The following is a 22,635-nucleotide window of genomic DNA, read 5'->3' as shown; positions in this document are numbered from 1 at the left end:
TAACTATATATAATTTAAAACACAACATATAGAGTGTTAGGACAAAATGTGTTCTAAAAATACTTGATTTCAGAGTTTTGTTATAGAATATTTTCAACTTGTATTTATTTTTAATATATTCTGATAAATTATATTTAACTGATATATATTTGCTAAATAATACTTGCTTTCAGGGTTTATAATATCTACAGGAGGAATATGAGCTAGTTTAACTTGATCCTTATACTATTTTGAAACTGGCTTTATTTTTCATATTACTTTGTTCATATTACTTTTTTATCATTAATATTATTAACTTTATTTATATATTTGTTATATTGTTATCGTTGATATTAAACATGTATGAATGTTTACCCAAAAACAATGTGCTAAATTTTTTACATGTGCTGTATTATTATGATAGTCTATTATTGTACACATATAACAGAGAAAACTGAGACTTGGAGTGAATGACTTGCTCTTAGTCACACATCTGGTAAAATCAGCCTGATTTGAGTACAGAGCTTCCCAGCACCAGAGTTCGGTGCATCATCATTCTGACTAGTCAGTTCATAGTGTAACAGAAACACAAATCACCTTCATATGTCATTACTTAATTTCCCCTGTTGTTGACATTAAAATTATGAAATATATTTTAAAAATTAAATTTAAAACTGGTGAAATAAAAAAGTATTGCAATTATTTGCTATATGTTTGTGTATAAAGCATTTTTATCCCCTCCCACCTTTTGGTTCCAGCTTTTAGTAAAAACTACAAAATGGCTGTGAGGTCCACTTCCTATTTTATAACCGATTATGGTTACTGAACTCTTAAATCAGTGCCAAGCCTTCTTTTTAGTTTCTAAAAATTAAATAGAGAAATATTTTCTCTTAATTATCATGACCAGCAATTTATATTTCAAAACATCTTATAGATTTAAGTGTTTATATTAATCATGTAGAAAATAAAAGGTTTTGTTCAACTTGAAAGTGACCAGAAGATAATACAGTTATGCCTTCAGTATTGATCAATTCTTAGAATTTTCTGTAAAATGGCTTACTGTTGGAAGGCTTCCATATACAAGGAAATGTGTTAAATAATTTTTATATCTGTAAAACACTTTTAAACAGTATTCTTAAAAATATTTATAGTTTCCTAAGTAATGTATCCATTGCTCTTGAATGTTATGCTATATCCATAATGTACCCTAAAGGTGAAAGCATGCTTAATTTTATATATTAGGTAGTTTTATTGCAATAGATTATTCCTTAGAGATTTTAAAATAGGATATAAACTTTTAATTTTATTATATTTAAGAGATTAAGTAATTGTAAAAGTCTACATTTCTAATGAATTTGCAGGAGGTAATTGATTTTATATTTTTAGAAGATTAGTCAATTTAACCTTTAGTATTTTCCTACATATAAGAAAAATTTTTGCTATATCCAAGAAAATAATTGCTCTCTCTGTTTCTTTCTCATATATAATTGGATGTTAATGTATGAATAAGATAAATAAGTTATGGCTTTTATTATGACCAATATACTATTTATTTGTAAAATTTTACAGATAACACTAAGCATGAAACAAGGAAAGTCATAAAGACTGTGACACACTATTTGATTAATATTATTTTATACAACATAAAGGTTTTGAATGTATAAAATAATTTTGCACAAAACAAGAGAAAGTATTTAGGGAAAGAAAAATGAATTTACATGTTGGTCAAATGCCTCAAAATATAGACATATACTCATGATTTTATAATAATTAATTTCTAACTTTATTATTGTAATCCAATAAAAGTCATCATGTGTTTTTATGCCTCATTATTTACATCCCACCTCCTTAGTTTTCACCCTAATTCAATTCTATGATCCCTTCTAGGCCCTCCTTATGTGCCAGCACCTGCTACAGTGAGTCAGTCTCCCTATGCACTCCCAGAGTTTTTTGTTCCACCTCTTTATAGTTCTTCATGATCTCTACTTATGCACATATCAGTTTCCCCTCTCTGTAAGATCGTATTACCTTTTGGTTTGTGGGTACCACTATTTTTAGCACTGTTCCTGCAAAAACATTTATTGATTTAACCTATATGAAATATAATTATTTTCTAAAAGATGGCTTTGATTTAGATCAATGAATTGCTCTTAAACCCACAAACAAATACTGGTGGAAGGGGTTTGGGGGAGGAGTCCTCAATATTATTAAAATTCAACTTTTCTAATATTTAAGATTTAGATGGATATTTCCATCACTAAGCTTTTAAGACCTCTCTAACCAAAATTAAACAAATAAGCAATGTGTTGAATTCATTCCAGATGTCAGCTTTACCAACAAGCTATTCCTGAAGTTCTCTGAATGAAAAACAGCAGTTTTACCCATTTGCCTGGGCTCGAAAAGCATAGAAGAAAGCATGTTTCTTAAAGCACATTACGAAAGTTTTCTGAAAGCAAATTAACTTGACATTTTCAAAAAATAGTATAGTTCATGCATATGTACAACCAAAGGAGAAACTTTCTGCTTTTTACATATTGTTCTGAATTCTTGACTCTGGTTGTATAGGCCATGAACTTGTCTTGTCTTTACTTTTCCAGTTCTAAGGATAACAGACAATTAATCTTTTTAAATGGCATTCGTGAAGTGGTTACTGTGTGCCAGGCACTGAAAATACTTAATCTCACAACAACCTTATGAGGTAAATACTATTACCCCCTCCATTTTTCTAATAAGAAACTGAGGCATTAAGAGGTTAAATCATTCCTCAAAATCATGTGGTTAGTTCTGGGGCAGAAGAGAATCCACACACCCCATCTGTCTGGAATCGAGCTATGGTGCCTTCCACTGTGAACAACTAATTTCCAGAGATTATGAAAAATATCCATTACCTAAATAGACATTATTTCATCTGCTCATTATATCACTTAACATGTGTATGTCCATTCCTTCCACAATAATTGCCAAAGGCGTGGGCTGATTATGACTAAATTTGCCAAAAGAAATACATGTTTAGTTCTCTGCTACTTTGTTGTCTTAAAGTAAAATATTCAAGAAGAGAATCTGGATGGAGAAAACTTCTAAAGAGGACAGGGGAACAAAACTGCTGGTAAAAACCTGAGTATCTGGCAAAAAATTGGTTAAAATCAACTCTGAGCATAAGATAAAACTAGGCTAGGTGTTGCTAGGTCAGACTAGCAGCAAGCTACTGAAATATTGTCCAAGCTGCCCCTGTGAAGAAAGTCTGTGGATCACTTGCACAAACTGCAAGGATTAACATTTGTCTAAATTATTAGTTAACTCCAGGAATTGTGAGCAGTCTGGATGAGTTCAAGTTACCTTTTCTTAAACATAGATCTTTCAGAATCTGTTATTTAAATGGAATTCAGTTTTGACCAGTCAAGTGTAAAAAAAAAAAAAAAAAGCCCCACTTATGAAAAAAGAAACAAAGCTGGGATCAATGTTTAGTAATATTACAAATGTAGCATTCAATATTGCTTAATATGTATATGTCTCATTTTAACATTTTGTTGGTTAATTGGAACATTTCAAAAACACATTTGTTTTATTCATTGTTATTACTGCATTCATGTTTTTCAAATCATTCACAAAATTACTATTTTCAATTTTAATTCTGTTGTGTTGATGCTATATAATTATCTTTATGAATGAGATATATAAATATACATATACTTATTGTGTCAGATTATTTAACATTTCTATTGATTAATTATTTCTTTAAAAGAGAGGTTCTGTATGAGTAAGGAAAATTTATTATCAAATATAAATAAAAATAAATTATTCAGCCAATATTTCCATAGGCTGGTCACCTTAAACAAAGCATAAAATCTCATCTAATGATCAAATTACTTATCTTACTAATATTATAAAAAGGCATCTACATGTATTTGTAGATTATTAAAACAGCTTAAGAAACATATAATCAAGGAAAATTTAGAGTAGAATTCAAGAATATTTTGACTAAGACAGTGCATCAAATTCATAGTTCATCTGTGTTTGTTTCTCACACTTATTATGTAAGATATAATAAAGTAACAATTGCTGCCTTTACTGTGTCAAGGCAGATATGAGTAATATCTGTAGACATTACCCATTGTATATATTAAAGTACCCAACTAGATATCTTTATACTTGAATGGACTAAAGAATACTTTTTCTCAAATGTATTTTTGATATTAAAGATAATGATACTATACAAATTAGCAAGGCTTAAGGTTCCTAACAATATTTGATGATTTGAAATCAGACCTTAGTTAACAGATGGCCCTATCATTCTGGAACATAATTGATATCCTCTTTGAAAATCTCAACTGAAAGGCTGATGGACATGTATTCCACCTGGTCCCTTGAGGGATTCTCATTTCAGAAAGGAAACTTTCACAAACAACAGTGTTTATTGTCAAATTCCTAAATGTCATGCTTACCAAAAGCAAAAGTACTCTTTCCAAATTTCCCCTCATATTCTGACTTTTCATACTGTCCAGATATATTTTAAATTTTGTAATTTATATTTGTAATTTTGTAAAATATATTTTATATTTGTAATCATGTTGTCAGTTGAATAATGGTTAAGATTTCTAAAAGGCACATTTATTATAGTAACTCACGCAAAGGTGAATTTCCTGACAAAAGTCCGTGAACTTCTTGAGATTCACAGGGGAATAAACCCAACTATGTAATCAAACCAGGTTTCACCCAAAGTTCAGACAAAGCACATGGAGCCTGGCATGCACGAAACAAGTCAAACCACAAAAATTGATATGGATGTAAGAGCATTTGTGGGGGTAATTGTATTATATGCACACCTGTTCATGAGGAACACAATTTCACATTCAATGGCTAAACAGAAACAGCTTGTGTTTGCATTGGCATCAACTATCAAGACCAACCGTTCACCAGCACAGATATTATCCCAACAGTTTACTGTGACCACCATGCATCACCCAGATGTTTTTTGAAATGAAAAAAAAAAAAAAAAAAAAAAAAAAAGACATCCCTGCCTGAGATCCTGAACGCAAGAGACTTACAGAGAAAGAGTGGCTGAGACCAGGTGTGATTGATGAGCCCTCTCATTTATACAATGAGATTCAAATCCAGGCTGAAATAATGAATAGAATGAAGGAAAAATACTAGTAAAGATTAATGAGTTTTAAGGACTGATCCCTCTGTTCTGAAACAAATGTGGGAGGAAAATAGTTATAGCTTCAAAGAGTCTTTTTTTCTGATTTTAATCTCTGAAATTTCTAATCCTTTTGAAGTTTCAACAATAATGTTTTAAATTCAACAATTAAGTGTTTGTTAGAGAAAAATGGAGATATAGAAAAATAAATATTATAACAATAGAAGAAAGAATGTCTAGAAAGTTGCACCTTAGTATCTTGGGCCACAAACACCACTATGCACATAACTTTTAGCTAATATTGTTGAGGTATAGGTAATAAATTGTCAAACATTTGGCAGTTTATTGAAGAGGAATACTCACAACATGAGCTACATAAACTCATCCTCTAAATGAGAATATTTTAAAAGATTCTGACTACAGATGCTTCAAAGTAGAATTTTAGGTCTCACTGGGTGTCCCTAACTGGTTATCACTCTATTGTAAGCTTACCTCTTTAGTAAGTTCATTCAAATTTCTATTTTCCCTTCTCAACTTTTCAACCAGCAAGCAGTCATTGTTACACTTCAACACTTCTTTATATCAAGTACCTAATATAGAATGGAAACAGCTGCAATTTCACTGTCCAGCCCTTTCTTCAACCCTTACAACATTTGTTCTGTTAATGTAGGTTAATTCTGCAAATAGCACTTCTGTAAATTGTTCTTGCAAACTGCTACATCATTTATGTAAGGACTTCTGTGAACTTTGAAAAATTAATGCCTTTAATTTTGGTTGATGGCAACATCAGCAGAGCTCTGTAAATTGCACTTTAATGAGATTTTGCTACAGGGGATAATCTGCTACTGACAGAGGAACATCTTGAAAACATCTGTAGACCTATAATTTCTCTATGGCGATTAGAGCCCACCACAAGACTCCAAATACAAACCCAAAATAAAGGGGAAATATGTAAAGTTCTAAATGAGACTACAACCTGTTTTTTAAAAGTGAAGGCTGAGTATGAAATGTTTCATGCCTTGAAAATAAATCAATTTTGGACTAATTAACATTTAGCTTTATTTAATTAAGAAAGACTATTACTGTCTCCACTGCTGTGCATCTGTATATAATGAAGCAAACAGCAGTAGGTATAAGATACCACTGAGGGATATGCCCAAGTAACCCAGCACTATAGGTATGAAGGAATGTGTCTTATTGTTAAATAACTGAAATCAAAAGTCTTACTTTAATTTGTCATAAATAAAATGAAGGTTTCTACAGATGCCTTTTCATACGGTTTCTTATTTGTCTCTTATGGAGACTGATAGTTGGAATGATTTAAATAGACAGCTGCATAATGGAAACTACTAAATAACACCTTTTAAAAAGTTTATATTTTTAGCAGGTCTAAATCACAGAAGGATTACAAATTTAATTTTGCTACAATTAACATTCTTTATTGCTCTAATGCTATTACTTCAAAAAGCCCCAGACTTATCTTATCTGAAGGTTCATTGTAGCTCATGTTTGTGAATGTGCCATTTTTAGAACAGGAGATTTTGAAATCCATCTCATTTTCTAGTCAAACCCTGTACTTGAAAAGCAATCTGCTTTAAATATATACCATATTTATTACCTTACACAAAGTGAAATAAGAAGAAAGCAGCATGAGATATTATACTATATTATTTATCTTTTATGTCATGAAGCAGCTACTTGTTGGAATTTTGACATTCAGACCATAATTTTCTGCCTATAATGCTTACATCTTTGTAATTTTTCATCAGAAAGAAATTACATAAAATTACATAAGATTTAATGAGTACATAAGATTCCCCCTCAAAATATCTGTTATTTCTAGAAAAATGAAATATATCAACAGGTTTAGATGATGTTTTAATTGACCCTTTGAAGGCTAAACTGTACGCATATTCTAAAATAAGTGAGAAATAAAAACAATTTAATAGATTCTCAACCTGAATCTGGTCATTCTCACTGTAATAAATGAGGAAAGTTTTTTATTACTTCACTAGAGGCCCAGTGCACAAAAATTTGTGCACTCAGGGGGTCCCTCAGCCTGGCCTGTGTCCTCTGGCAGTCTGGGACCCCTCAAGGAATGTCCACCTGCTGGCTTAGGCCTGCTCCCCGGGGAATCAGGCCTAAGCTGGCAGCCAGACATCCTTCTGGCAGCCTGGGAGCCCTCAGTTGATGTCCACTTGCCAGCAGGTAGCAGGCCTAAGCTGCAGTCGGACATCCTTAGTGCTGCTGAGGAGGCGGGAGAGGGTCCTGCCAACACCGCTGTACTGGCAGCCATCAGCCTGGCTTATGGCTGAGCAGAGCTCCCTATGTGGAAGCACACTGACCACCAGGGGCAGCTCCTGCATTGAGCATCTGCCCCCTGGTGGTCAGTGTGTGTCATAGTGATCAGTCATTCCTAATCGTTCTGCTGGTAGGGTCAATATGCATATTACCCTTTTATTATATAGGATATAGGCCTGGTTCATGAGTGGGGGCCAACGGGTTTTCCCTGATCAGCGTGTCATGGATCAGGTTGGGGGTCCCACTGGGGTGCCTGGCCAGCCTGGGTGAGGGGCTGATGGCCGTTTTCAGGCTGGAAACAACCGTGGGCTGGAAGCAGGCATCTGGGATTTATTTAACTTCTATAATTGAAACTTTGTAGCCTTAAGCGGAGCCCAGGTCGGGTTGCCCCTGGCAACTGAGGCTCCCAGCCCCTCCTTGAGTGGAGGCCACGTCAGCTGGAAGCATGTATCTGAAATTTATTTATCTTTTATAATTGAAACTTTGTAGCCTTGAGCAGAGCTCAGGTATAGCCAGGGCAGGCGGGAAGCTTGGCTTCCTCCATTGTGGGGGGCAACACAAGCCTCCTGCTTGCTCTAGCTCCGTGGCCACAGCCATCTTTCTGATGGAATGATGAAGTGAGGGTGTGATGGTTAATTTGAATATTACTTTTTTATTAGATAGGATTAGTTGGGTCTTCTTAAAATTTTTGTGTGTCTTCCAGAACTAGATATTATCAAGCACCCACATGTACTTTATTACTCCCCCACTTCCAGCAGTAATGAGAGCCCAGGTCAAATCACTGTGTTGTTGTTGTTTTATGCAGTATATAAAGTTACAGCTGGAAGGGAGTAGAGAGAGGATGCATTGAGGTTGAGGTCTCCAAAGGGAAGAATAATAAATAAGGGGTTGACCAGCAGGGATGTTTACCTATAACATCTGAACTATCCATGAGTGATACTATGTGAACTGAGTATGAGATATAATCAGATATCTCCTGCTTCTGTCTCTCTAATGATTGGGGTTTGTGGGTGTGACTATAGGGTCTCCCTATGCCCCTGGGTCAGTACCGGGACTTACTTTGAACTTGAACTTGGACCCATCATCGTATTCTTCTCTCTCTTCTCCCCATCTGAAATTCTCTTAGTGGTCTTGCACTTGAATCCATTCCTCAAAGACACCATCTGTACTTCACTCATCCCATCTAATAAAGGAGCAATACGCAAATTAACCATCACTCCATCACACCGTCACTCCGTCACAAAGATGGTGGCACCCATCGCCATAAGATGGTGGTGCCCAGTCCCCTCAGCCCCACCACTGAAGTGTCCAGGCCTGTTGGCCAGGCAGGTGGCAGGGGAGGTGGGGGGGCAAGGGGCGGAGCCAACAATTGGAGGGGCCAGGGGTGGAGCCGGCAATTGGTGGGTGCTGGGGGTCCCCTGCCCAGGCCTGAGGCCTCAGCTAGAGGCCTCAGGCCTGGGCAGGGGCGGCACTGGTGATCAGAGGGAGCTGGGGGCCCCCTGACAGGCCAGAGGCCTTGGCCAAAGGCCTCAAGCCTGGGCAGGGACTGAGCTGACTCCAAGGGGAGCAAGGAGAGGGCCTAAACCATCAGTAGTACATGTCCTGAGGGCTCCCAGTATGTGAGATGGGGCAGGCTGGGCTGAGGGACGCCCCCCCTCCAGTGAATGAATTTCATGCACCAGGACCCTAGTAGGTATATCAAAGGAGTCCCTTGTGCACAGCTAGATAGTTCACTCCTTTTTCAAACACTGCAAATGCAAGTAAATGTTTGGTATTGTGAGTATCCTTTACAAGGAATACATTGCCAGTTCCAGAATTAAAGATATTTGAGGAATAATTTAGGTAATTAATATCATTACAGAATATATCTCTAGGCATTTCTAAGGGCCCTTCAACCAAAAAAAAAAAAAAGCCCTACAATCATGAAATTATTACTTTTACTTCTCAGTATTAAACTTTATCAAAATGTGACTTCTGATGATAAAGGGCAACATCCTTTGTATTCAGTAACTAATGTTTTGTAATATGTCCATTATTTACTACTAAAAAAAGCTATTATATATATATATATATATATATATATATATATATATATATATATACATATATCTTTATTGTAAAGAGTATTACAGTTGTCCCTCTTTTCTCCCCTCATTGCTCCCCTCCACCCAATTCCCACCCCACCCCAGGCCTTCACCACCCTATTGTCTGTGTCCATAGGTAATGCATATATGCATATATGCATATAAGATGATTGTTTAATCTCTTCCCACCCCAGCAACCACCTTCCCTCTGAGAATTGTCAGTCTGTTCCATGTTTCCATGCCTCTGATTCTATTTGATTCACCAGTTTATTCTGTTCATTAGATTTCTTAATAGTCTATTTTGATTGTTAGAGTCAATTGTTGATAGATATGTATTTGTTGCTATTTTATTGTTCATACTTTTTATCTTTTAAATTTTCTTCTTCCTCTTCTTAAAGAATACCCTTCTACATTTCATATAATACTGGTTTGGTGGTGATGAACTCCTTTAGCTTTTACTTGTTTGTGAAGCTCTTTATCTGACATTCAATTCTAAATGAGAGCTTTGCTGGATAGGGTAATCTTGGTTGCAGGTTCTTGCTATTCATCACTTTGAATATTTCTTCCATTCCCTTCTGGCCTGCATAGTTTCTGTTGAGAAATCAGTTGACAGTCCTATGGGTGCTGCCTTGTAGGTAATTGGGTGTTTTTCTGTTGTTGCTTTTAAGATTCTCTCTTTGTCTTTTGCCCTTGGCATTTTAGTTTTGATGTATCTTGGTGTGGTCCTGTTTGGGTTCCTCTTGTTTGGGACTCTCTGTGTTCCTGGACTTGTAAGTCTATTTTTTTCACCAGGTAGGGGAAATTTTCTGTCATTATTTCTTCAAATAGGTTTTCAATATCATGTTCTATCTCTTCTTCTGGCACCCCCATAACACGAATGTTGGTATGCTTGAAGTTGTACCAGAGGCTCCTTACTATCTTCATATTTTTTGGATTCTTTTTTCTTTTTGCTCTTCTAGTTGGGTGTTTTTTTTTTTCTTCCTTGTATTTCAAATCTTTGACTTGATACTTGGGATCCTCTAGTCTACTGTTGAATCTCTGTATATTATTCTTTATTTCAGTCAGTATATGCTTAATTTCTGACTGGTCCTTTTCCATTTTTTGGCATTCTCACTAAGATCCTTGAAGGCCTCACTAAGACCCTTGAAGGTTTCTAGAAAATTCTTGAGTAACCTTATAAGTGTGTTTTTGAACTCTATATCCAGTAGTATGCTTTCTTCCATATCTTTCAGTTGTGACATGTTTCTTTGTATCTTCTTTTGGCTGCTCCTCTGTGTTTGTTTCTATGTATTGAGTAGAGCTGCTATGTCTTCTGGAACTGATAGAGTGGCCTTTTGTAGTAGATGTCCTGAAGGGCTCAGTCACTCGGTCTCCCCAGTCACCTGAGTTGGGAACTAGGTGCACACCTGTGTAGTCTGTGATCACAGTCTTGATGTAGTTGGGCCTTGATTGCTGTTTGCATCACTGGGAGAAATTAACCTCCAGGCCAATTGGCTGTCACTACGACCAGCTGTGACTACAGTGGGAGAGCTGCTGTGCAAGAGATACCCCTATGAAGCAGCACTTGCTTCAGTGGAGCTTTGGTGCTCACTGAGTCTTCCCCTTGAGTGTGTCACTTATGGATGTGTAGAGTTGTAGTCTGCTATGGTCTGACACTGACCACTGTATCCACTGGCTCTTGGGTCTCCAGGGAGGTGAAAAGTGAGCCACTTCCTGGTGTCACCCAGTAGGAGCTACAGAGAGATCTGCAGATTTGTCCTCTTTGCATGGGGTTTGGGAGTGCTCAAACAAGGACCAGCTATGAAGCAAGGCAGGTGGGTGTATGGTCTTGGGCCTTTTATTGATAGGTTTGGAGCTCCCTGACCCAGCTGCAGCTTGTTTGATTTTAGCCTGAGGAAGGACAGGTCATTCATATGCAAAAGCCACTGAACACAGCTAGGGTGGACTGTAAATTGGATGAGGTCTTAGGAAATCATCAGGTTGGAGAAAACATAAATGGCTGCCAGCCAGCCCTGTGACCGGGGAGGTTCCAGCACAGGAACAATGATCCCCATGGGCGACTCCATCTGGGAGAAACCTGCTCCAGAGTTCCTGCCCTGATGCCAGACAATCCAGTTCCTCCTCTTATGTGTATCACCCTGGAGCTGGAGCTCAGAGGAAGTGGGATATTGTAAGTTCAATTCATGCACCAGCCTTGTAAGTGGAACAGCTGGGTCTCCAGCAGCCTCTGTCTCACTGAGCCTTAATCTGCACTGTTTTTTATAGCCCAAAGTTCTTACTTCTTTTCCCAGCTCTGAGAACCTGGGCTGGGCTTCTGATGTGGGCCTGGGACCCCTTGCTCCTAACCGGTAGCCTCTGCATAGACCATCTCCCTCCCGATTAAAAAAGTGGCACACAAGGGTGCTGTGTCTCCACACCTCCTACAAGCCTCAGTGTGCTTTCCTCATTGCTTCTCTAATTGTAGGACTTCAATTCATCCAGCAGTCAGGTGATTCTGGATGATGGTTGTTCTGTATTTTAGTTGTAATTTTGATGTGGTTGTGGGAGGTAGCAAGTACAGGTGATTACCTATGCTGCCATCTTGGTTCCTTGCTATTATCTTTTATTTATTTTATTTTAATTTATTTTATTTTATTTTATTTTTTAAAAAAATTCTTTATTGTTTTAAGTATTACATAAGTCTCCTTTTACCCCCATTGAACTCTCCCTGGCCACCCCCACTACCAGCACATGCCCTCACACCCCTACTATCTGTAAACATTGGTTATGCTCATATGCATGAATACAAGTCCTTTGGTTGATCTCTTACCCTCTCAACCCCTGCCTTCCCTCATAGGTTGGAGAGTCTGTTTGATGCTTCTGTGATACTACTTCTATTTTTCTTCATAAGTTTATGCTGTTCATTATATTTCACAAATGAGTGAGATGATGTGATATTTATCTTTCTCTGACTGACTTATTTCTCTTAGCATAATGCGCTCCAACTCCATCCATGCTATTCAAACTGGTAAGAATTTCTTCTCTTTTACATCAGTATAGTAATCCATTGTGTTGATGTACCACAGTTTTTTAACCATTCATTTGCTGATGGGCACTTAGACTGTTTCCAAATCTTAGCTATGGTATATTGTGCTGCTATTAACATACAGATGCATATATTATTTCTGACTGGTGTTTCTGTTTTCTTGGGATATATTCCTAGAATTGGGATTACTGGGTCAAATGGAATTTCCATTTTTAGTTATTTGAGGAAATGCCATACTGTTTTCCACACTGGCTGCACCAATCTGCATTCCCACCAGCAGTGAAAGAGGGTTAATTTTTCTCTGCATCCTTGCCAGCACTTGTGGTTTGTTGATTTGTTGATGATAGCCATTCTGACAGGTGTGAGATGATACCTCATTGTTATTTTGATTTGCATCTCTTGGATGATTAGTGACTTTGTGCATGTTTTGTGCAAGGATTTTGGCCTTCTGTATATCCTCTTTCAAAAATGTGTCTATTTAGGTCCTTGGACCATATTTTGATTGGATTGTTTATCTTCCTTTTGTTAAGTTGTATGAGTTCGCTATGAATTTTGGAGATTAAAACCTTACCAGAGATAATTCTTGTGGCTCTTTTGAGGGTTTCTTTTGCTGTGCAAAAGCTTTATATTTTCATGTAATTCGATTTGTTTATTTCTCCTTAGTTTCCATTACTGTAGGGAGCTGTATTAATAAAGATATTACTATAACAAGTGCCTGCTATTTTACTACCTATAGCTTCTGCTAAGATTTTTATGGTTTCCCATCTTATGCTTAAACTTATCGCTACCAAGCTAGCGATGCAAGAACTGCTAAAGGGACTACTGTAAAAAGAAGAAATAAAAAGGGAAGAAGTAACAAAGACACAAAAAGTGAAAATGGCTACAAACAAATACCTATCAATAATAACTTTGAACATAAATGGACTGAATGCTCCAATCAAAAAAAATCGAGTGTCTGTATGGATAAGAAAACATGACCGATATATATATACTGTCTGCAGGAGACCCACCTCAGAACATGGGAAGTGCATAGACTGAGAGTGCAGGGATGGAAAAATATCTTTCAGGGAACTGGAAATGAAAAAAAAAAGGCTGAGGTAGCAATACTTATATTCTATAAAATAGACCTCAAAGTGAAAGCCATAACAAGAGATAATGGAAGGCTACTTCATAATAATAAAGGGATAAGTACAACAAGCTGATATAACTCTGGTAAGCATACATGCACCCAATACAGGCACACAAAATACATTAAAAAAAATAAAATTCTGGAAGAAAGCAAGAGACAGATTGAGAACAATATAATCATAGTAGGGGACTTTAATACCCCACTGACATCACTAATAGATCCTCTGGACAAAAAATCAGCAAAGAAACAGAAATCCTAAATGACTCACTAGATCACATGGACTTAATTGATATCTTCAGAAGATTTCATCCCAAAGCCACAGAATATACATTCTTCTCAAATGCACCTGGGTCATTTTCAAAGATAGACCACATATTGGGTCAAAAGCAAAGTCTCTCCAAATTCAAGAAGATTGAACTCATATCAAGCACCTTCTCAGACCACAATAGCATATTAGAAATCAACTACAATAAAAAAATTCAAACATTGGAGGCTGAATAACATGCTATTACACAATGATTGGGTTACCAAAGAGATCAAGGAAGAAATTAAAAACATTCTGAAAATGAATGACAATGAAAAGACAATCCAAAATATATGGGACACCATGAAAGCAGTCCTGAGAGAGAAGATCATAGCTCTACAGGCCTACGTCAAAAAAAAAAAATGGTAATGAATTATCTAACCCTACAACTTAAATAATTAGAAGGAGAACAAAAAGAAAAGTCCAGAGTAAGAAGGAAGGAAATAATAAAGATCAGAGCAGACATAAATGACATAGAGACCAAAACAAAACAAAAAAAAACAAACAAACAAAACAATTCAAACAATTAATGAAAACAAGAGCTGGTTCTTTGAAAGGATGAACAAGATTGATGAACCTCTAGTCAGACTTAGCAAGAAGCAAAGAGTACGCAAATAAACAAAATCAGAAATTAAAGAAGTGAAGAAACAACTGACCCCACAGACATACAAAGGATTGTAAAAAAAAATATTAAGAACAACTCTATTACATCAAACTGGACAACCTTTATGGAATGGACATATTCCTAGATAAATACAAGATTCCAGAATTCAATGAGGAAGAATCAAAAAACTTGAATAGGCAGATTAATATTGATGAAATTGACACTGTACTCAAAAAACTTCCAGCAAAAAAAAGCCCTGGACCAGATGGCTTCACAGGGGATTTTTTTTTTTACCAAATATTCAAAGAACTAAACCCTATCCTTCTCAGATTATTCCTAAAAATAAAAGAGGAAGGCACACTTCCAAGCCAGCATTACCCTAATCCCAAAATCAGATAAAGACACAACAAAGAAAGACAATTACAGGCCAATATCCCTGATGAACATAGATGCTAAATCCGCAACAAAATTCTAGCAAACCAGACCCAACATTACATTAGAAAGATCATACACCATGACCAAGTGGGATTTATTCCAGGGATGCAAGGATGGTACAATATACACAAATCAATAAACGTGATACATCATATAAACAAATTGAGAGACAAAAATCACATAATCATATCAATTGATACAGAAAAAGCATTTGACAAAGTCCAACTCCCTTTACTGATAAAAAACACTCAGAAAAGTGAGAATACAAGGATCATACCTTAACACAATAAAAGCCTTATATGACAAACCTACAGCAAACATCATACTCAATAGGCAAAAACTAAAACCGTTTCCCATAACAGGAACAAGACAGGAATGCCCGCTTTTACCACTCCTGTTCAATATAGTACTGGAAGTGCTAGCCAATGCAATCAGATGAGAAGAAGAAATAAAAAGGCATCCAAATTGGAAAAGAAGACATAAAACTGTCCTTATTTGCAGATCACATGATACTGTACTTAGAAAACCCTAAAGGCTACATCAAAAAATTATTAGACCTAATAAATGAATTCGGCAATGTAGCAGGATACAAAATTAATGCCAAAAAATCAATTACATTTTTATACACCCAAGAGTGAACTTACAGACAGAGAGATTTAAAAAAACAATCCCATTTACTATTGCACAAAAAAATTAAGATACCTAGGAATAAACAACTAAAGAGGTAAAAATCTTCTACTCAGAAAACTATAGGACATTGTAAAAAAGAGATAGAGGAATACATAAACAGATGTAAGAACATACCATGTTCATTGATTGGTAGAATAAACATCATCAAGATATCCATACTACCCAAAACAATTTATAAATTCAATGCACTCCCCATTAAAATACCCATGGAATATTTTACAGACCTAGAACGAACTCTCCAAATATTCATCTGGAATAAAATTTTAAAAAAGACCCCAAATAGCTGCAGCGATCCTGAGAAAGAAGAACAAAGTAGGTGGGATCTCAATACCAGATATCAAGCTGTGTTACAAAGCCACTGTTCTCAAAATTGCCTGGTACTGGCAGAAGAACAGACCTATAGATCAATGGAATAGAATAGAGAACCCAGAAGTCAAACCGAACCAATATGCTCAATTAGTATTTGACAAAGGAGGCAAGAACATACAATGGAGTCAAGACAGTCTCTTCAATAAATGGTTTTGGAAAAATTGGACAGATACATGCAAAAAAAATGAAACTAGAACACCCACTTACACCACACACAAAAATAAACTCAAAACAGATAAAGGACTTAAATGTAAGACAGGAAACCATAAAAAAATACTAGAGAAATCCATAGTAATATCTCAGACAAAATATGAGACATATGCCGAAGCAATTTCTTCACCGATACAGCTCCTAGGGCATTGCAAACTAAGGAGAAAATAAACAAATGGGACTACATCAAAATAAAAAGCTTCTGTACAACAAAAGAAACCATCAACAAAACAATAAGAAAGCCCACTGCATGGGAGAACATATTTGGCAATTTATCACCAATAAGGGTTTAATCTTCAACATTTATAGGGAATTCATACAACTTAAAAAAGGAAGATAAACAATCCAATCAAAAAATGGGCAACAAACCTAAATAGACACTTTTCAAAGAGGACAGTCAGAAAGTCAAGAGACATATGAAAACATGATCAAAGTCATTAATCATCTGAGAAATGCAATTCAAAACAACAATGAGGTATCATTTCAAACCTGTCAGAATGGCTATCATCAACAAATCAACAAAGGACAAGTGCTGGAGAGGATGCGATGAAAAAGGAACACATGTGTAATGCTGGTGCTAATGCAGACTGGTGCAGCCACTATGAAAGACATTATGGAGTTTCCTCAAAAAGTTAAAAATGGAACTCCCATTTGACCCAGTGATCCCACTTCTAGGAATATATCCCAAGAAACCAGAAACACCAATCAGAAAGGACATATGCATCCCTATGTTCATAGCAGCACAATTTACCATAACTATGATTTGGAAACAGCGTAAGTGCCCATCAGCAAATGAATGGATTAGAAAACTATGGAATATCTACACAATGGAATACTATGCTGCTGTAGAAAAGAAGGAATTCTTACCATTCTGCAACAGCATGGATGGAACTGGAGAGCATTATGCTAATGAAATAAGCCAGTCAATGAAAGAAAAATACCACATGATCTCACTCCTTTATGGATAATTAAGACCATTATAAACTGATGAGCAAAAAAAGATACAGAGGCAGAGCAACATTGAACAGACTGTCAAACTACAGCGGGAAGGCCGGGGAGGGTTGGAGGTAGGGAGAGGTAAGAGATCAACCTAAGGACTTGTATGCATGCATATAAGCATAACCAATGGACACAAGACACTGGGGGGTAGGGGAGGCCGGGGAAGGTCAAGGGGAAAAATAAAAAAGGAGACATAAGTAATACTCTTTGTAATACTTCTTTAAGCAATAAAACAAAATTACAAAAACAAACAAACTAAAAACTAAAAATGGAACTCCCATTTGACCCAGCAATCCCACTTCTAGGAATATATCCCAAGAAGCCAGAAACACCAATCAGAAAGGATATATGCACCCCTATGTCCATAGCAGCACAATTCACCATAGCTTAGATTTGGAAAGAGCCTAAGTGTTTATCAGCAGATGAGTATATTAAAAATCTTTGGTACATCTACACAATGGAATACTATGCTGCTGTAAAAAGGAAGGAACTCCTACTATTTGCAACAGCATGGATGAAGCTGGAGAGCATTATGCTAAGTAAAATAAGTTAGTCAGAGAAAATTAAATATCATATGATCTCCCTCATTTGTGGATCATATTGAACATCATAAACCGACGAACAAAAACAGATCCACAGACAGAGAAACATTGATCAGATGCTCAAACCTCAGAGAAATGGTATGTGAGGGTTGGGGTACGGGGAAGAGATCAACCAAAAGACTTGTATGCATGCATATAAGCATAACCAATGGATGCAAACATCAGAGGATGAGGATGAGGGCAGGTTTGGGGGGGGGGGGGTGGTTCACCACACATTTGTAACACCTTAATCAATAATAGTAAAGAAATTCTAGCAAAAACAATCCAGCATTACATTAGAAAGATCATATACCATGACCAAGTGGGATTTATCCCGGTGATGCAAGGATGGTATAATATTCGTAAATCAATAAATGTGATACATCACATAAACAAAGTGAGAGACCAAATCACACAATCATATCAATTAATGCAGAAAAGGCATCTGACAAAATCCAACACTCTTTCTTGATAAAAACTCTCAGCTAAGTGGGAATAGAGGAATCATACTTCAACATAATAAAAGCCTTATATGACAAACCTACATACTCAATGGACAAAAACTAAAACCATTTCCCCAAAGAACAGGAACAAGACAGAAATGCCCACTTTCACCTCTCCTGTTCAACATAGTACTGGAAGTGCTAACCATAGTGATCAGGCAAGAAGAAAAAATAAAAGGCATCCAAAATGGAAAAGAATTAAAATTGTCATTATTCACAGATGTCATAACATAGAAAACCCCAAGAATCTATTCAAAAATTATTAGACTTAATAATTGAATTTGGAAAGAAAACAGCCACACACACAAAAAAAGAAATGGCTACAAACAAGTACCTTTCAATAATAACTTTAAATGTAAACGGGCTAAATGCTCCAACCAAAAGATATCGAGTGGCTGAATGGATAAAAAATCATGACCCATACATTTGCTGTCTACAAGAGACCCACCTCATTAGAAAGGACTCACACAGACTGAAAGTGAAGGGATGGAAAAATATCTTTCAGGCTAATGGAAAAGAAAAGAAAGCTGGGGTAGCAATACTTATATCGGACAAAATAGACCTCAAAGTGAAGGCCATAACAAGAGATACGGAAGGCCACTTCATAATACTAAAAGGATCAATACAACAAGAAGATATAACCCTGATAAACATATATGCACCCAATGCAGGAGCACCCAAATACATAAAAAATCTTCTGGAAGATATCAAAGGAGAGATCGACAACAATACAATCATAGTAGGGGACTTTAATACACCACTGTCATCACTGGATAAGTCCTCTAGACAAACAATCAGCAAAGATACAGCAATACTAAATGACTCACTAGATCAGATGGACTTAATAGACATCTTCAGAACACTTCACCCCAGTGCCACGGAATATACATTCTACTCAAGTGCTCATGACACATATTCAAAAATAGACCATATACTGGGTCACAAGCAAAGTATCCCCAAATTCAAGAAGATTGAAATCATAAAAAGCGTCTTCGCAGACCACGATGGCATAATATTAGAAATAAACTGCAATAAAAACAACCCAAAATACTCAAACACCTGGAAGCTGAATAGCATGCTATTAAATATTGATTGGGTTACCAATGAAATCAAAGAAGAAATTCAAAACATCCTGGAAACTAATGACAATGAAAACACAACAATCCAAAACCTATGGGACACAATGAAAGCAGTCCTGAGAGGGAAGTTTATAGCTCTACAGGCCTATCTCAAAAAACAAGAAAAAATGGTAGTAAATCAGCTAACTCTACAACTCAAAGAATTAGAAAGAGAGCAACAAGAAAACCCCAGAGTGAGCAGAAGGAAGGAGATAATGAAGATTAGAGCAGAAATAAATAACATAGAGACCAAAAAAATAATACAGAAAATCAATGAAACCAAGAGCTGGTTCTTCGAAAGGATAAACAAGATTGACAAACCTCCAGCCAGACTCACCAAGAAGCAAAGAGAGAGGACCCAAATAAACAAAATCAGAAATGAAAGAGGTGAAATAACAACAGACCCCACAGAAATACAAATGATTGTTAAAAAATACTATGGTCAGCTCTACTCCAGCAAACTAGACAACCTGGAGGAAATGGACAAATTCCTAGAAAAATACAACATTCCAAAACTCAATCAGGAAGAATCTAAAAATCTCAACAGGCCAATAACTATGGAGGAAATTGAAGCAGTCATCAAAAAGCTTCCAGCAAACAAAAGCCCAGGACCAGACGGCTTCACAGGGGAGTTTTACCAAACATTCAAGGAAGAACTAAAACCTATCCTCCTCAGACTACTACAAAAAATTCAAGAGGAAGGAACACTTCCAAGCTCATTCTATGAAGCCAGCATCACCCTAATACCAAAACCAGGTAAAGACAACACAATGAAAGAGAATTACAGGCCAATATCCCTCATGAACATAGATGCCAAAATCCTCAACAAAATCTTAGCAAATCGGATCCAGCAGTACATCAGAAAGATCATACACCATGACCAAGTAGGATTTATCCCAGGGATGCAAGGATGGTACAATATCCGCAAATCAATAAACGTGATACATCACATAAACAAATTGAAAGAAAAAAACCACATGGTCTTATCAATTGATGCAGAAAAAGCATTTGACAAAATTCAACACCCATTTTTGATAAAAACTCTCAGCAAGGTGGGAGTAGGAGGATCATACCTCAACATAATAAAAGCCATATATGACAGGCCCACAGCCAACATCATTCTCAATGGACAAAAACTAACACCATTTCCCCTAAGAACAGGAACAAGACAGGGATGCCCCCTCTCACCACTCCTGTTCAACATAGTACTGGAAGTGTTAGCCATTGCAATTCGGCAAGAAGAAGAAATAAAAGGCATCCATATTGGAAAAGAGGAAGTAAAACTGTCCTTATTTGCAGACGACATGATATTATACATACAAAACCCTAGAGACTCCATCAAAAAGCTACTAGACTTAATACATGAATTTGGCAATGTAGCAGGATACAAAATTAACCCCAAGAAATCTGAGGCATTTCTATACACCAATAGTGAACTTTCAGAAAGAGAGATTATAAAAACAATCCCGTTTACCATCGCACCAAAAAAACTAAGCTACCTAGGAATAATCTTAACTAAAGAGGTAAAAGACCTCTACTCAGAAAACTACAGGACGTTGAAAAAAGATATAGAGGAAGACATAAACAGATGGAAGAACATACCGTGTTCATGGATTGGTAGAATCAACATCATTAAAATGTCCATACTACCCAAAGCAATCTATAAATTCAATGCACTTCCCATTAAAATACCAACGGCATACTTCAGAGATCTAGAACGAACTCTCCAAAAATTCATCTGGAATAAAAAAAGACCCCGAATAGCTGCAGCAATCCTGAAAAAGAACAAAGTAGGTGGGATCTCAATACCAGATATCAAGTTGTATTACAAAGCCACTGTTCTCAAAACTGCCTGGTACTGGCACAAGAATAGGCATATAGATCAATGGAATAGAATAGAGAGCCCAGAAATCGGCCCGAACCAATATGCTCAATTAATATTTGACAAAGGAGGCAAGAACATACAATGGAGCCAAGATAGTCTCTTCAATAAATGGTGTTGGGAAAATTGGACAGATATATGCAAGAAAATGAAACTAGACCACCAACTTACACCATACACAAAAATAAACTCAAAATGGATAAAGGACTTAAATGTACGACAGGAAACCATAAAAATTCTAGAAGAATCCAAAGGCAACAAAATCTCAGACATATGCCGAAGCAATTTCTTCACTGATACAGCTCCTAGGGCACTTGAAACTAAAGAGAAAATGAACAAATGGGACTACATCAAAATAAAAAGCTTCTGCACAGCAAAAGAAACCATCAACAAAACAACGAGAAAACCCACTGTGTGGGAAAACATATTTGCCAATGTCATATCTGATAAGGGCCTAATCTCCAAAATCTATAGGGAACTCATACAACTTAACAAAAGGAAGATAAACAATCCAATCAAAAAATGGGCAAAGGACCTAAATAGACACCTTTCAAAAGAGGACATTCAGAAAGCCAAGAGACATATGAAAACATGCTCAAAGTCACTAATCATCCGAGAGATGCAAATCAAAACAACAATGAGGTACCATCTCACACCTGTCAGACTGGCTATCATCAACAAATCAACAAACGACAAGTGCTGGAGAGGATGTGGAGAAAAAGGAACACTTGTGCACTGCTGGTGGGAATGCAGACTGGTGCAGCCACTATGGAAGACAGTATGGAGTTTCCTTAAAAAACTGAAAATGGAACTCCCATTTGACCCTGTGATCCCACTTCTAGGAATATATCCCAAGAAACCAGAAACACCAATCAGAAAAGATATATGCACCCCTATGTTCATAGCAGCACAATTCACCATAGCTAAGATCTGGAAACAGCCTAAGTGCCCATCAGTAGATGAATGGATTAGAAAACTGTGGTACATCTACACGATGGAATACTATGCTGCTCTAAAAAGGAAGGAACTCTTACCATTTGCAACGTCATGGATGGAACTGGAGAGCATTATGCTAAGTGAAATAAGCCAGTCAATGAAGGAAAAATACCACATGATCTCACTCATTCATGGATAATAGAGACCATTATAAACTTTTGAACAATAATAGATTCAGAGGCAGAGCTGCCTCAAACAGATTGTCAAACTGCAGTGGGAAGGCCGGGGAGGGTTGGGGGGCAGGAGGGAGGGGGGTAAGAGATCAACTAAAGGACTTGTATGCATGCGT

This window comes from Myotis nattereri (genome assembly GCF_964212035.1).
Source record: "Myotis nattereri genome assembly, chromosome: 3".
NCBI lineage: Eukaryota > Metazoa > Chordata > Mammalia > Chiroptera > Vespertilionidae > Myotis > Myotis nattereri.
Note: the sequence above shows the minus strand (reverse complement) of the source record.